Below are 18241 nucleotides of genomic sequence, written 5' to 3' on the forward strand. Positions count from 1 at the left end.
GTCAGGTTGGGTCTTGGTCTGCACCCTCTCTGGATCAGTTTAGGCCTCCCATCAAATGTGGGGCCTATTTCCTCCCTGCCACACTACCTTCCAGTGGTTAGTGTCTCTGCCTGCTGGTGTACTTGTGGTTCTCGGTGTCCGGGGCTGGGAGCCTTGCCGTGTGTCGACTCACTCCCGGTAACTGCTTGCTGGAGCCTTGATCCCTGGGCTCTGTCGGGCCTCTGCTTGGGGAATGATATGTTGCGGGGGCTCGGGTCTCTGGGTCCATGGCTGGATCTGCTCAGCCGTGATGGCTGCCGGCGGGGCCTGTGGGCTCGTCGCTGCAGCTCCCTGGGGCTTCTGCATTGTGGCTACTGGGTAGTTCCCCTGGGACCCTCCCCTGCTCTTCTCTGGAGAGGTTGTGATAGTCCCAGCGATGGTTCTCCTAGGGTTCTGGGGCTTTGGGGGGCCTTTGGACGTCTATGGCTTGGATGTCCTCCATATCTGTCCCAGGTCCAGGGGGGCAGGTCTTTGGCTCCTCACACTAGCTATGGCATATTTTTATGGAGAAAACCTATATACACAAGCGTGCTCACACTCCCTGGTGTTAACAGATACACAAATGTTCTGTATTGGGCCGCATTTACCGCTAAATACATCTTGCATTCATAAGTAGCTTTTTAGTGAAAAAAGCTGTTAATACGAATGTTTCTGCAGGTGTAGATGCAAGCAGGGTGTTATCTTGTATTGTCTTCATCCTTCATTTCTCTCAATTATTTTCTCCTTCTCTCCCTTTTTCCTTTTTGCCCCACCTCTCTCTCTTTCATGGTTCTTATTTTTCCCTTTTCATTTCTGTCTCCGTGTCCATAATAACTAAAACAATCACAAAGCAGTTTTTAATAAAGTTTATTTTATAAAATATCAAGCAGAGCTTTAAAGCGTTAGCTGTAATGCTCCACTTGTGAAAGCAAATCTGTTGGGCATTTTCTTGGCACTCATACAACAATTCTGAGCACTACTCTGCCGGATGGAACACGATAAAAAAAAAAAATAGAGCTAAAATAATGACCCTAAGCTGGGTTTCCCTCATTTAAAAGTGATTGGCCTGGACACATTTTTATTTGTCAATATTTCTGCAGTATGATTCAAATATAGTAAATGTAACCATTTTTTTCACATATATTTCCATAACCAAATTGGCTTCAGACTTTAAAAAGAGAGGGCCACTCAAATGCTAAGCCTACTAACACTATGGAGACCCTGGTGTCTGAAAGCAACACCATTTTGATCCATGTGTATCACTGAAGAAAGTGAATCTTCCAGGCGTTTTGCTAGTAATTTAAATTATTTTAATTTAAAGCATTTTAAGGTCGGCATTAGCTAAGCTTATTTACCTCATGTTTTCCCATTTATTACTGGGTTTCCTTGGCTTGGGTGACAAAAAGATTTTAGCACCTGTCACTGATTTGGGGAGCAACCTTTCCTTCTCAGCTGATGAGTATCCATCTCTAAAAACCAGCTCCTCTAGTAATTTGATTTTAGACTGTTGTCTTTTCTTACTTGCTTTAGATTTTGACGAGGTGTAACTGATAATGCAACCCCTTAAGCATGCCTTAAAGGCATCCCATTTAATACAGGCTGAAGTCTTTGTACTTTTCAGCCTAAAATATTCATTTATCCTTTCCCCAGCAAATTTAAGTAATTTCTTATCCTTAAGCCATTTTTGATGAAGGATCTGGCTGTCGATCTCTCAACAGCTTGTTGTTTAACTATTTTAAATTACAAGGTGCATGATCTGATAGTAATATGCCATCATAGAAACAGCCGACAACACTTGAAGGCAAATCTGTTTTAAAGAAAAAGTAGTCTAAACAAGAGTATGTGTTAAATGTAATACTTGAGTGGCATGAATAAACTATAACGACTGGCTTTAAATATCTCTAGCTCTCTACCAAATGTAACTCTTTCATAAAGTCACAAATGGTTTCTCTACTTTTATTTTGTGTTTGATTTGTGTTGAAAAACCATCTCCTGCTGTTTCAACTATCTAGTAATGCATATACACGTGCATATATGTAAACAAGGAGGACTCTAAATATATGCATACAAGAAAAAACAATGAAACAGTTTTGAACATTTACGGAAAACAAATCAATCGGTTATCTAAAAGCAGAAGAGAAATGTGTAAATCTATCAGGACATGACCGTGTACTTAAACTGACATGTTGGAGAAGGAGGACAGCAATCAGAGAAGCAGCCAGGAGGCCCATGGTAACTCTGGAGGAGCTGCAGAGATGCAAACTTCATGAAATGATCTCTGAACAGGAAAACTATTAACTGTGCACTGCCTTGGTGGAAGTGGGGTAAGAAGAAAGCCATTGTTAAATAAAAGTAGCCATTTTAAAGCAGCAACCAAGTGGAAGATAGTACTCTGGTCAGATGATAACCAAAATAATATTTCTAGACCTATATTAAAATGTGTGACAGGACACTAACATAGCATATCACCCTGATACCCCATGCACGCTGTTTAACATGGCGGTGGCAGCAACATGTGGGGATGCTTTTCATCAGCAAGCTCAGTTGATTGGAGGAAGGATCTAAATACAGGTTCACCCTCAAAGAAAACCTCTTAAAGGCTCCAAAATTTCTTGAGACTGGGATGGAGGTTCACATTCTAGCAGGAAAGAGACCTTAAACCTACAGTCAGAGATGCAACGTTTTGGTTTAGATCAAAGTACGTTTATGGAATTGGATGGCATAGTAAAAGTCTGGATGTCTATCTTATCGAGAATCTGTGACAAGACTTTGACACTGATGTTCATAGCCACTCTCCATCCAATCTGACTGAGCTTGATCCATTTTATACTTTATAGCCAAGACTTTCTACATTACTTTGCATAGAGGGATACAATAGAGCAGCTAATTCAGTTTAATAATGTATAAGCCAGCATAGAGTACCATTTAAAATACAACAAGTGCAGCAGCACCTATTTTTTTGGCAGATAAGTGTAACAATAATCTGATTCCCGAAGACACCAGCCTTTATTCCATGGGTGTCATGACACGAGCGGCCGTTTTGCATCCTGCCGAGCCGTTGTCCACAGAAAGCAATTCAGCGGAATGATTACTGGAATTAGTTTCACTATGTCGCATACCTCCACTCCTGGTGCCACTCTGGTATCACTGCCATGAATGAGCATAATTACAGTAAGAAACAATTACACAGCAGAAGGGCTTTCTGGGGGTTCTCACTGAGCCAAACCATTAGCAGCGCAGGCAGGCTGAGCTGTCAGGATATCAGCAGGTACCCTACTGTACAAACATTTCATGTTGTCAAAAGTGCTGACAAAAAAGTTAAAGAACTTGGCGTACCGCTGGTAGAAAATCATCCATTTTTTATGTTTGATTAATAATGAAATAAATACAGAATGGGGGTGTTCACTTTCCTGCTTCTAAGCCCAGCTCCAAATGTATGCAAAAATATAGAACTGTATAGGACTTGTAAACCCTTTAACTGTTGCTGCATTTCCTCCCTGACCTTGTCAGATGCCACTCTGTGGCTTTTAAGCGTCGCGCTCAAGAATGAGTTGACCCCTGTAGACCAGCTAAATGCACTGCTCAACATCAGACCCACGCAAGAGCTTGGGATGAAGAGGACTTTCAGACATCTTTTGTTCCCAATAAATGATTCTACTGACAAATCCACAAATACAGGAGAGAAAATGCAATCTTAACGGCTCTGACATGATTTGAACCCACAACATTCTTATGTAGCTATTTTCCTACAAAAATAAAACAAAACAAAAAAAGTCTGTTTGAAAAGATGTCTTCATGTTTTATCGCCCGGACGTTAGTGCTTCCAGTACTTTATTTATGTTTAAGATTACTGAAGTCGTTTATCAAAATGTTAAAATTAATCATTAATTTACAGCCAAGTCCAACAATATTAATGGTGGAATTGAATATAAATGACTTTCATTTAAACAAGAGGTTTGTTTGGAAAAAAAAAAAATGCAATCTTTCAAAAAACATATATTGAAACATTGCTTCAATATAGTATTTTTTTGTCCAACAGGATTTTAAGTTTATACCACCGAAAGATCAGTTCAGACCTTTAACCATAATGGAGTAAAAAGTTCTTCATGTTTTCAGTATGATGAAACAGTCTATTCATTTGTCTTTAAATACAGTCTACTAGTTTTACCGTGTTTCCTATGTTTATGAACAGTTGAAAGATGGAAACACAATTGAAAAAGTGGAAAAAAAAATATTATTCCCCTCCATCAAAAAAATTGTTTTATACTAGATCAATCCTGTATTGAATTGCCAGTGGGTGGGTGCCCATCTCCTGTGGACAATCGCTGACACTCCACAAGGAGGATGTTTACAGAATGCTGTATCCAAACATATTTATGGAATGTTGAGTGGAAAGAAAAACTGCATTAAAAACAAAGGCAAAGTCAACAACGATAACTGCAGCTTTAAGAGGATTGTAAACAAAACCTGTTCAAGAGTTTGAGAGTTTTGAGGGAGATTTACAAGGTGTGGCAGTGTTTCAAGCGCGACCACACATGGATGTGCCCAGGGCAAGGTGTACAAGTCATATTCCTCTTCATAAGCCACTCCTGAACCAGAGTGAAATTTGAGGTTAAATTTGATGGAGCTTTGACTTATTTGAAGAACCTGTTTAGCTGAAGATCACATTGTATTTGCTACTGCATCATATGCTTAGGATGGCAATCCTGAAACTCTGTTTACCTAAGGGAGCACGTTATCAAAATTCAATGAAATGTGTGAAGTAGATTTCACTTATGTATTATCCTCTTGGTTATTAGGAGTAATAGTTAAGCAAGTAATAGTTTTCACTTATTATTGTCCATACTTCCCGATATAATCCCCTGTATGAAGACAGCGTGTTCAAAAGGAAGGCCTAACTTTCAATAGAACTTAGCAGTCCTACAAGATGTATGTGTAGTCACCAACCTGGCCACAAACCTTTTAATATCCATCTAGGTGAAATAAATAGAACCACAAGTATTTGGAAGAATATTCTTTTTCTTTCTATAAAAATTTCATCCACGTAGGTTTAAATAGAAGTTCTATGTCCGTCCCTGCATGATCCCTCCTAGTTTTCATCAGAAGTAATCCCCTTCATGATTTGCTTTCATTCTCCTTAACACTCAGACTATTATACAGTGATTGTTCCTGTGGCATGCTGCATATCCATGAAATGACTTTCAGTTTCAAAGACCCTTTGATTACTGACAGGAGAAAATGCTTCGTTGTGGAAGGATGAGCAGATATTTCATCCCAGTCATTGGGTTTCTTTATGTAATTCCTCAGTTTAAAAGGTATTTATAAAAAATAGCAAGCTTTGAGATCATATTTTTGCTGAAGTTAAAATACTTTTTTTGTTTGTTTCACGTGTCCAGTCTTGGCATTTTAGGCATACCATATTGAGAAGCTGTTTGCTACATGTGCCAGGACATCTTTGCTGTACAATAAGGATATTTCAAAATGAAATCCTAATTGTGAGATACATTTTAAGACTGGATCCAGCATCAAAGTAAGTAGGCCACATTTATGTATTAGTAAGCTGTGTCTTAATGACCTTCAACCATTTGGATAATCTGTGTGTCGGTGTGTGTGGGTAAAATATAGGCAGATGGGAAAGTAAGGTTCTTTTCAATCTGTGTTTTTTCTGCCCACTCCACTGTGTGGGAGGAATAGGAGGAAAGGAACTCGCTGATAACATGTAAGGGAGTCGGGTGTGCTTTCAGACTCGAAGGCAGCAGATTTTCTTCAGCTGAGGGAGGCTGGTTTTGGTCAGGTAGACACTTTAAGGATTATGGGTAGTAGTGAAGTCAAAGTTGAGTACTTGTACAGTTACTGCCAAAGTAAATGTACTGCATTAGAAACATTAAAATGCTGTCTGTAAATTAAAATCATGCCATTCAGAGCATTCGTACTATAGAATTTAATACAAAAAATGTGCAAAAACAAAAAAACTTCAGATCAAAGGCCACCTGCTGGGCCACATACTGTGTTGATTCACACAGTCATATGAAGGGAGGAGCTGCCTGCAGGGAAAAGGGAAAGCTCCTGGTGATATGGATGCAGTGATCAATCATTATAGATGCTATTAATAAGTTCAGAACAGCATGAAACCCATCTAGTTTAGAAAGCTGTTGGCAGAGATCACACCAAAATAACTTCACTACAGGAAAATATTACTTGGACACAAGATAACCTAATTCATCCATTTCCTGTGTTGACAGAGACATGTACAATACTTATTTGTTCCCTGTGGTGGTTGTAAAATACACAATGAAGAAAAATATTGACTACCGGTAAGAATAAATCAGATGTTTTCAGATGTTGGGTCCAGCCATGAATTACAACATTTAAAGGCTAGTTTGAACTTTTTGGGAATTTTCTAAATAAATCACGTTAACCTACTCCAGCTCAGCCTGGAACAGAAATAACAGCGGACTTCCCATGACATCACTGTTTAAAAAAAAAACAAAAAAACAACCTGCGTTCCAACAAATAGATCACTTTCCATGCAGATTCCAGACAGAGATGAGAGGCACCAATGTCTATGCCTATGTTTCCTTGCTGGCAAGCAGACATAACTCTTCAAACTGGATCCAAGAGTGTTATCAGATCACTCGATCATATTCACAAAGTAAAGTAAGAATAAATTGCTGCTTGTGTATCCAGTATTCATTCACACAAGGGGGTAATTAAGGTACAAGCGTGGCTTGACTTTTCTTTCTGAGGTCTAGAGAAAGAAACTGTTTTTTTTTCAAATCTTAAATCATTTTGGTAATTAAGATAAATAGATCAACAGATCTTCAGATGGATAGACAGATGGTACATCTACTCCTTAACAATTTAAAAATTATATTATTTTTACTGACCGAACTGGTAAAAAGCACTAAAAAGTCTGTCCTTTAGCTACTTTGAAGTATGTTGTAGAGATAGAGATTGTGTAACCGTGACCGTCTGTAGACACTTGGCAGGTCTTCTCCAACTGCCCGACCTAGCTTGGATTGACAGCACCTTTTGTCTGGCAGTGAGACATTGTGGGGCAGCAGACAACTTGGGACTCCGCGCACGTTCACAGGCGTGCCACGGAGGGATCCGAGTGCCAGACAAATAGCTTAGCCCTGACTTGTGCTGGATGGCATGGACGGGTACTGCCATTGTGCAGCAGTGAAAGAATGCAAGACAGCAAAGAGGCTCCTACTCAGCTCTCCCAAGTCCACAGCAGGGGGGACATGAGGCTGTGTGTGCAGCTGCCAAACAGTAAATAAAGAGCTTAGTTTGGAGGAAATGAGATTAAGCAGCAAAGGCACCATTATAGCGACATCTGGAATAATCCTTTGAAATGATACAAGCTATGAGGTCTCCTCTTAGATTGCATCAGCTTTATGATTATGCAAAACCACAGATTTAATTAAGTCTCCAAGATGAAGCTAAGGTCACAACTCCTTACTTGTTTTTTTCTTGGGGTTCTGTCAGATTATGTTTTTTTTTTTTTACTATTTTAAAAACAGAATTCTTTAAATTTGCTATTTCTTTTTACTTTTTGCTCTTTTTTGATATAATATGAACATACAGGGATATAGTTAACTGAGCCAGAGCTATCAGCTTTCTTAAAAGTAGTCATAACACTAATGCTTTGCTGATTATATCTGTTATATCAGTTTATTTTTCCCCTTTAGGCCCTTTAATTTTTATTTTAAAAGATTTGTTTATTGGCACTAGTGACTTTTATTTAGTCATTTTCCTAAAAAGTAGGCTGACAGGAAAGAGGGTCAAAAGAGAAGGAAGATGTGCATCATAGGTCGCGCGTTATACCACTGCACCAGCACCACGCCCCTAGCCCTCTCATTTTATTATTAAAATTTGTCATAAACCCTTTAAGCTGCCATTGCACCTCTGATGCACATGCAAACTGTTTTCTGGGATGAAAAGAAAAAGAACTGAAATATGCTTTACTCAATATTTCCTCTATATTTTTGCATAGAAATGGCATAGAACACATTTGAGGAACAATGAACATTATTGCATTTGATATTAGAAACCACAACTGTGTTACAGTTTTCACCATTTTATCTTTGTCTCTTTGTAATGACTAATAGTTTAACTTTAAATGTGTGATAAAAAGGTTAATGAAATGGTATAAAAAGTGGTAAAGTACTCATATAAAAAAGACAAGCTACAACTGTTGGGAATTCATCTAGCCATTTTTATTATTATTATTTTTTTAAATAAGACATGGGTACTTTTGTTGGAACTTTGCCTTTTTGTATGGCCAACGATGATCAGGTATGATCAGGGATTTTTCATGTGTTGCCTATTTCCACTGGTAAAGCAGGGTACAGTGAGAAGAGAGGAAAATCCACAAATACAGGAGAGAAAATGCAATCGGAATGGCTCTGACATGATTTGAACCCACAACCTTCTTATGTAGCTATTTTCCAACAAAAATAGAACAAAAAAAAAAAAAGTCTGTTTGAAAAGATGTCTTCATGTTTTAACGCCCGGACGTTAGTCCTTCCAGTACTTTATTTATGTTTAAGATTACTGAAATCGTTTATCTGAATCAAAATGTTAAAATTAGTAATTCATTCACAGCCAAGTCCAACAATATTAATGGTGGAATTGAATATAAAATGACTTTCATTTAACCAAGAGGTTTGTTTGGAAAAAAAAAAAACAATCTTTCAAAAAACATGTCAAATGTGTATCAAATAAAAATCTGTTTTTATTTACAATAAAAAGAGTATACTGAATGTCATTTATACCTTTTTTTATGAAAAAATCTCCATTGGCATTACAGCAATCAAAACCTTCTTATAAATGTTTACAAGCCATTTTCATATTTGCACTGATGTTTTGAAAAAAAAGGGGAGAAAATTATAACATTCAAAGTCACAAAGCACTGTGCTTGATCTTCATTCATTTTCTTAAATTACTTTGCATCTTAGTATAGTATGTTTTGCTGTCCCCATACTCATTGCTCAACATAATTAAATATATTTGATAAATATATGGTCAATGTGAAGTGAGGTTGCCATACAATTGGCGCCAAATGAGCCCTCTGACCACCATCAGAGGGCTGTAAACTTAATCTGCATCTGCATTCTGGCTTTTCTGTTTTGCAGTTCATTATTGAACTTCCTCACAGGGACTTGTAGACCCTTTGGTGTCTGCATAAACAACATTGTTTCAGAAAATACAGAAAAACTAATGAACATATGTAAAATAAAACAAGAAAAATTTATGTAAAAATAACAAAACATGTAGCAGTTCAGCGGTTTTATCTCAAACCAAGGCACACTGTGATGAAAGCAGCTGCTGATAATAAATGCATCTACATCTTGTGCTTTTATTTGTTGTTATTTTTAAGACCTTGCGGCAAATATATGACCTAAACTATACTGCAATTACAAATACATGATGCAATTTAAAGAAAACTGGGCACAGCACAAATTGCTTTGTAACACCTTTATCATGAAACACCTCCAGGGGCCTACTGATGATGGCTATAGCTTATTACACAGTGAAAATGAAAGTCCTCTATTTTTCATGCTCCATGTCTTGGGATGCCTTTGAATGCAAAATATGGCAGGAAACTAAGACTTCTGCCTCTTACTGAACACTTCCACAGCAGTTTGTACTTCTGTTAGTCGGATAAACCCGTTGTCTATGTAATGTTAGAAAATGAACAACTGGTGTAAAAACAGGAATATTCCTGTGTAGCTACATTCTGGTAAATAAATCCTGAAGCAGTGTTTACATCAACAATCACAATACAAAATTAAGATTTACATGGCATCTATAAAATAATTACATTTTAATTACAACTAAACTGAGTATTGCATTCATGATTTTTTTCTCTTAATCGCCTCAAGATGCATTTCCTGATAATATATTAATGAAAAAAAAAAAAAAAACTCAAACAACAAAAACCACAAGCTGCTGATACAAATTCCATAAACTTCATTCAAACGTTTATTAGTCTCTCAGAAGTTCAAAGAAAGGAGATCGGGGCCTATTTTCGAGTTCATATGTTAATCAAAAGTCAGAGGTTGGGGGTGGGAAATGAAAAGTTTCGAAACCATGTTTTCATCCAGAACTTCCCACACCAATACCACCAGGAATAGGAGTTGAAAGGGGGTTTTACTTTGGTCATATGGGCCTTTTTTACTTTCTTGGAATCAGCTTGAGTTTTTGGACTAGGGGTTCCAGCATTTCCGTTACACTCTTGGCTGAAGGAAGTGCAGTTTTTTTTTAAATGCCAAATGGTGCTTTTAAAATTTTTGGAATAGTACACCAAATTAGGTGCATTAAAACAAAAACATTAGGTGCAAACAAATCTGGCAGGGTGATGAGTGTAGGTTGAGACTGATTGGGCAAGGTTTTATTGCTGGTTCTCTGTTCCTATTTCTCAGTGTTCAAATCTCAGAGGTCAGCTACCAGAGTAGCAGGCAGCTTCAGGTTAAGTGGTCATCACAAAGGCCTGATCAGCTAATCAGAAGTATAATATTTGAACCTAATCATTCAAAAAGAATCTGTACAGTAAAAAAATAAATAATCAACCCTTATATTTAACATTAACTAATCCTGTACTGTGTCAGAGATTTTCAGAAGTTAACTGCAAAACAATGTCATTTATTGCGAAAGGTCTGAGAGTTTTGAAGATTTTCCTGTACCCCAGAATTGAAAACTTGAGATTGCATTTAGCAATAGGGCCTTAGCCAGAAATAATTTCATAGGCCAGACCAAAAGAAACTACAAACAATTACATTAAATAAGTTGTTGCATATTTTTTATAGTTTTTCTTTAACAGTCCTCTGTAGCTCTTGTGATAAACCACATCTAGTCGAGTTGAACTCTAGAATAGAAAATAAATAATGCATAGACCACAGATAGGGTTATAATCAGAAAGCCATCTGTAAAACAGACAAGCATTTCATAAAATAATTTAGTATGGTAACTAAAAGTAGTGCAGTTTTCTTGGTAGAACTGTTTCAGAACAGCTGGGAAGCTAGAAGATCAAATATGGTGATTGAGTTCTTGGTATTTCTACCAGAATAAATCCTCCCAGTGCAGTTTCAGGGCAACTCCTAGTGTCAGTCCAGATGAAAACTTCAGGCACTGGTCTCAGTTTTCTACCTCCAATCTTTTTTTTTTTTTTTTTTTTTAAAAAGGTTGAAATTAATTTGACCATTAGTGTCAATGTCGGTACGACTAAGATTCTTATTCTTAGCGACAATAACTGTAAGAAACAATGCATTCTATCCCCACCAGAGTCTTAGGCAACACTTTACATATTATTTGAATGACATTTTTGTGTTTATGAAAAATAAAACAACGGTTTGAATTGGCCTTGGTATAAAGTGGGTAAGCTTCGCCCTGTTGGTAATACTTCATGATGCACACAAACTCATAATCTGGAGTTTCAATTTTATGAAAAAAAGAAAAGGTTTTGAGATAAAGATGGAGTAGATTTTTAGTCCAGGTCTGATAAATTGCTGCAACCTAATTTACAGCTATCTGTTTGCCCATCTGGATGTCCATTAATCAGTCTTTCCTCACATACATCTATTCATCCGTCTGTCCGTCCATCATATACGAAAAAAAAAAAAAGACACACAACTACAAGTATCAATTTGATTTCTGGGGCTATCAAAACAATTACTGGTGGAAACTAATCATTTTACTGCGATTTTATCTTATGGCAGCACTTCCGGTAAACTTGATCACTTTATATTCTTTCATTATCATAATTTACTCATCTAGTGCCAGTTGTCATCCTAAAAGAAAAGAAACATTTCTGCCCACAGCAGTCACTATGAAAAGGAAAATCTTCACCTGAAACATAGAAGTTAATTTAATCAAACCCATTATAGTGGGCACACATATAAATCATTAACAGGAAGGCTGACATCAATAAAGTATAACAGGCTTAATGAGAGAGGGGAGGGGGGGGGGGGGGAATGAAATATGAGCAGATGTTCAAAATGAAAACCTCATCAGCTACGGTTATGTAAAGGTGTCCTTTCTACTTTGGGCCACTGGGTGGTACTGTTGCACTGAAGACAAGCGGACGGGAAGTGTGTGTGCGTGTGTGTGTGCGTGAGAGAGAGAAAGAGAGAGAGAGAGGAAAGATATGGTGAGAGGCTGAAAGAGATACAGATGCAAGAGAGGGGAGCTAAAGAAGCAACGAAGGGAGTGCAAAGCTGCAGAGGGTGCTGAGAAACAGAACAAGAAAGTACTTTTTTCCAGAGAGGGGTTAGAGATAAAGGAGAAAGGGTAGTGGGTGGAGGGTAAATGCAGCATAAACTTCATATCAACTTGCATGCTGTGTTAATTACACCCATTATTACCCGCCTTGTTTCTAGGTCGCCTGCATTTTCATCTCCGACAACAACCTAGCAAAAGTGATTAAAATCTAAGTCAATCCATTGAAGGAGGATGCCCGACCTTGTTTGGATGTAATTGTGAAAAGCAATATAGCACTCTGCGAGAACTTGTTTACCACTTGAGCCCTCCCTAAGGGCCTTGCAGCGAGCCGTACATATGTTTTGCTCGCTCTTCACCATTTTGACTGTTTCTCCTCTTTTTCTTCATCTCCAGCACTGTGCCACATCCTGAGAGGCTAATGAAACCCTGTGCTGTGACTACGCCATGGATTCTGTGTAATTACCAGAAAAGAAAGATGGTATCTCCCTTTCAAGCAGCAGGTTGCCACAACCCTGCTTTGTGCAAATTTCCCAGTACCCTCGCACATAAATGGATATGTACCAGTCCCCCCAATGCTGCACAGTCACTATTTGTGTGCTCTGGCTTCTGATAAGCAGTTATGTGAACACTGAGGTCTTGTCAGGTGCGTGCTCAGGTTTGCAAACTAAACCGACCACCAAGTGACACTCTGCTAGGTGAAAACAAACTCTGGGAGAATGATGTAACTCAGAAACAAAAGGATGGAAGAGGAAACGTTGGCCCTCACGAAGACAACTGCAACAACATGGCATCGACACACAAGTGCATGGCAGTAGAGCCTGGAGAAGTGGCAGGACTGTGGGGGTAGATTGTGTAACAGATCAGCCTGTCAGATCGGCAAGATCGCTCTGAGGCCGTTCCTTAAAGTCAGACAGGCATGATGCAGCAGAATGTGTAACGGCTGCGGCTGCATGCTCCTGCCAGTGTGAATCATTTATTCATGGCTCCTGCATAAATCAAAGCGGTGAGGGCTGAGATAAACAGCAAAGATGAGCCTGTGAGATCTGTCAGTTACACTGCGCTACAAATAAACAGAATCAGCCGATAACGGGGGTGGTTGTGAATCTGCCAGCAACAGCTGACTCTTGCCTGTTGGGTCCCTCCAAAGTATCTCCTTTGTGCCTTCCTTTTTCATCTGAAAACATCTACAGTGCAAAACAGAAGCATTAATAAGCCTTGAACTTTTAAACATTCTGTTGCTTTGTAACAACCCACTTCAATATATTTTATTGGGATATTATGTGATAGACAAACACAAAGTAATGCAGAGTGTGAGGAAAAGAAATCCAAGGTTTATATAAAAAGTATGACATACCTTACTCAGAAAAGCAGTAAAAATTATATGTTTTTTTGTTTCATTTTTTTACGGTGTCCTGTTTGGCAAAGTAGTACTCAGAATTGTTTGTCTGAGTGCCAAGAAGAAGCCCATCAGATTTGTTTTCACAAGTGTAGCATTATGGCTAACACTATAATGCTCTGCTTGATATTTATAAAAGAAACTTAGAAAATTAGAAACTGCTCTTGGATTTTTCCAATTGTAATGGACACGAAGACGGAAACAAAAAGGAAAAAAAAAAGACAGGAGAAAGAAGGTTAAAAAGAATACAATATTAAACCTCAGAAGACTGCTTCTACATCTGCAGAAACATATATAACAACAGCATTGTTACTGAAAAGTGTACAGTCCAAATGTAACATGTATTTTGTGGCAACTGCGGGTCAATATAGAACATCTGTGTATCTGTCAACACCTGAATCCAAACACCTGTGGGTGTGAGGACCACCGCTGGGACTATCACCACCACCCCCCAGAGAAGAGCAGAGGAGAGCCCCAGGGGAACCACCCAACAGCCACAATGCAGAAGCCCCAGGGAGCTGCAGCGACGAGCCCACAGGCCCTGCTGGCAGCCACCTACGCCAGAGCAGACCCACCCTGGACACGGAGAACTACCTATACACCAGCGGGCACAGACACCAGCCACAGGCAGGGAGGAAGTGGGCCCTACATTTGATGGTGGGGCCTAAACTGATCCAGGAGAGGAAGCAGCCCAAGACCCAACCTGACACTAAAACAGGCACACACAGTCACAATCACACATTCCCACCTTCATGTGTACAGATAAAAATACTCACCCACATAAAGACACACAACAATAGGCATCATACACTCACTCACACTCTCCCTACATACTCTGTTCTCCTAGGTCCAGGTATCAATACCCCAGAGGGGAAACCAGCTGCCGGACCCAGGAGGTGGTCCCCTTCCTTCCTGGGTGGAGACATGCAAACCACCCCAGCACCAGCCCAGATTAGTGCTGGCACCACCCGAACCCGAGCGACCCCGGCCCAGACCCCTAAAATCCCATCCCAGGATGAAACAGTCCCAACCCCCCACTAAATTTCCGATCTCAACCTCATGAGCCTCCCACCCCCATTAGGTGGGATAATCTTTAGACAGCACAAATATCAGTCAAGCAGTTGACAAACCTTCTTGCCATGGAAGTGGCAAGAAGAAAACCATTGTTATAAAAGAACCATTGGGGGAGTCTTGCAGAGACACGAATCTGGTCAGAGCTAATGGGAAGATTGAGTGAACTAAAGAACAATTCAGGAAGAAAACTTGTTAGAGGCTGTGAAAGACTTGAGACTGAGATGGAAGTTCACTTATCCTAAACACACAACCAGAATGGAATGGTTTAGAATGGTCCAGTCAAAGTCCAGAGCTAAATCCAATTGAGAATCTGTGGAAGGATTGGAACATTTAAGTCCATAGATGGTCTGCAAATCTGGTGGGCAAAATGCAGAGGTGTTGAAAGGTGGCTGTACAAAAAAATGACTTGGGGGGGGGGGGGGGGGGGGGGGGGGGGGGGGGCTGAATATAAATGCTACTTACTCTTCAGATTTGTAAGAACATCTTAGAAAACCATAAATCATTTTCCTTCAGCTTCACAATTATACACTACTTTTCTATTGGTCTGTCAAATAAAATCCAAAGAAAACACATTGAGGTTGTGGTTATAACATGACAATATGTGAAGACAATAAATGTGGTGTAAGAATATTATTGCAAGCCAATTTAATCGGCCCTAAAGTCTCTGAAAATGTATGAACAATCTGAATAACACTTTACTAAGTAAAAGATAATGACCTTCTCTGATCCACCCACAATTCAAAAAGAATTATACTCTAAAGGTTTCATGTCTCATGTTTGCTTTATTTATCATTTTCAGGTGCTGGAAAATTATGCACTGAAAGGTAATTCTTTGTACATGAGGTTACGTATAATATCAGTGCTTCAGTTTATTGTTCTGAGATGATCCTATTCTTTTTCAAGCAAGGACAGAATTTTTCTTTGTGTAGTTAAAAATCCACATTTTCTATCATTCCTAAACATAATGTTTCAGAGCAGATTCTCGAAGAACTGTATATGCCTTTTCAGTGATTGCAACCGTGTAATTGGAAATCTTTCAGAGGTTTCTCACTATACTTACAGTTTCACTTTTTGTAATATGAAAAAGTTCTGTTTGGTCTTTTTATTATTCGTTTGAAGAAACATTTTGTTTTCTAGGATGAGAACTATTAAGCAATATACAGCATTTTAGCATGACAGTTTTGCAGCAGGTCATAGGACAAACCAGATTCACTTCAATTCAATTCAAATTCAAAAATACTTTATTAATCCCAAAGGGAAATTAAATGTTGTTGTAGCTCATTATGAAGGTTTCTTCAAAGAGCCGTTGTAGATGCTGATGGCTGTGGGCAGGAAGGATCTCCTGGTGCGCTCCGTCTTACAGCAGATCTGAAGAAGCCTCTGACTGAAGACACTCTGTTGTTGTAAGACAGTCTGATGAAGAGGATGCTCAGGGTTATCCATAATGTTCTTCATTTTATGAAGAATCTGTCTTTCCACAATGATCTCCAGAGGTTCCAGATGAGTCCCCAGAACAGAGCCAGCCTTCTTCATCAGCGTGTTGAGCTTTTTTAAGTCCCTGGCTCTGATGCTGCTTCCCCAGCAGATGATCGCAGAAGAGATCACACTCTCCACAACAGACTTATAGAAGATATGCAGCATCTTGCTGCAAACACCAAAGGACCAAAGCTTCCTCAAAAAGTACAGTCTGCTCTGTCCCTTCTTGTAGATGGCTTCACAGTTGCATCTCCACTCCAGTCTGTTGTCCAGGCGAACGCCGAGGTATTTATACTCCTCCACCACCTCCACCTCTTCTCCCATGATGGAAATAGTTTTTGACTTATTCCTGTTTCTCTTAAAATCTAAAATCATCTCCTTTGTTTTAGTAACGTTCCAGATGAGATGATTGTTTCCACACCATGCCACAAAGCGGTCCACCACCTTCCTGTACTCAGCTTCTTGTCCATCTCTGATCCACCCTACGACTGCAGAATCATCTGAGTATTTCTACAGATGACAGGAGTCTGTCTTGTACTGGAAGTCTGAGGTGTACAGAGTAAAAAGGAATGGTGAGAGTACAGTCCCCTGTGGTGCTCCTGTGCTGCTGACTACCTGGTTAGACTCACAACCCTTCAGTCTCACAAACTGTGGTCTGTTTGTCAGGTAGTCTTTGATCCAGGAGATTGTTGAGGCCTCCACCTGAGTCTTCTGGAGTTTCTGACACAGCAAATCAGGTTGGATTGTATTAAATGCACTGGAGAAATGATTATTTTTAACATTTATAGTGGAGAGAATTATGTTTGGAGGAGTGAAAGAGAACCTTTTAAATATAACACTTAACTCAGTTTGGCAAAAACAGTGGTGGTAGCTTTGTGCTGTGCAACTTTTTTGCTGCCAGTGATACTTAAGTATTGTATTTAATGTAAATAATGAGGAAGGAGGCGTACCTTCAAATTCTTCAAAAAAGTAGGAAAAGCATCCCATGACCACTGAAGATCCTTGATGCTGTGAGCTCTCTTCCAAAGCCAAAACCAAAAGCCAAACCCCATGGCTAAAACAACACAAAAATGGTTCAGGATCCTACAGTAAACTTGGGTTAACTAAATGTAAAAGAGCATAGGACGACCAGGGACTCTGAATGATCTAGAGAGAAATCCCACTGTCTTTACACTCCAGCCTTATGAAATGCACAATTCCTAGTGCCTCTTGGCCGCCAACATTCCACAAAAAAGAAAAAAATAAATAATAGGATGGCTTAAAGTATCATTGTTACTATGTCTATTCAACATAACCCTCTAAATAATGTGTTTGATTTCAGATAAATAAAACGTGGGTAAACACAAAATGCACTTTTCAAATAATAATGAAATTTCTTTAGGGAAAAAGCTATCCAAACTAACCTGGCCCTATGTAAAAAAACAAAACCAAATCATCCCTTGTTAAACATAAATTAACTGATTAATTGTGTTTTTTGGAAAGCTGAGTTCAATTTCACTAGCCTGATTTCTGCCAGACCCGGGTATCAATAAATCAATTTAAAATTTAACTACTCTGATAACATTCAGCGGGCTGAAGCATCTCAAAAGTATCATGAACTGGTGTGTTCATGAAGAAAAATAACAACAGGTATTTAACATCAGTCTAGCATTAGTCTAGAAATGGTTACAACATCCATTTCTAAAGCTGTAGATCTCCAATGAACCACACTGAGGGTCATCATCCATTTATGGAGAAAACATGGAACAAAGTTGTACCTTCCCAGGATTAACTGGGTTACCAAAATGACTCCAATAGTGACTTGATGAGTTATGGAGGGGTCACAAAAGAAACCAGATTAAATCACTGAAGACCTCACTTGCGTTCATTAGGGTCGTTGTTCAGAATAAGAAACAGATTTGGCATTTAGTTCAATGCTAAACAAAAATAACACAAAAGGCACATTTCTCAATTGTCCAAAAAAACATCTGACATCCACCACGACTTTGCAGAAAATATTCAGTGCACTCACATGACAAAACTGGTACTTTTTGGAAGATGAAGGCCCTGGTA

Source organism: Girardinichthys multiradiatus, chromosome 24 (genome assembly GCF_021462225.1).
Source record: "Girardinichthys multiradiatus isolate DD_20200921_A chromosome 24, DD_fGirMul_XY1, whole genome shotgun sequence".
NCBI classification, from domain to species: Eukaryota; Metazoa; Chordata; class Actinopteri; order Cyprinodontiformes; family Goodeidae; genus Girardinichthys; species Girardinichthys multiradiatus.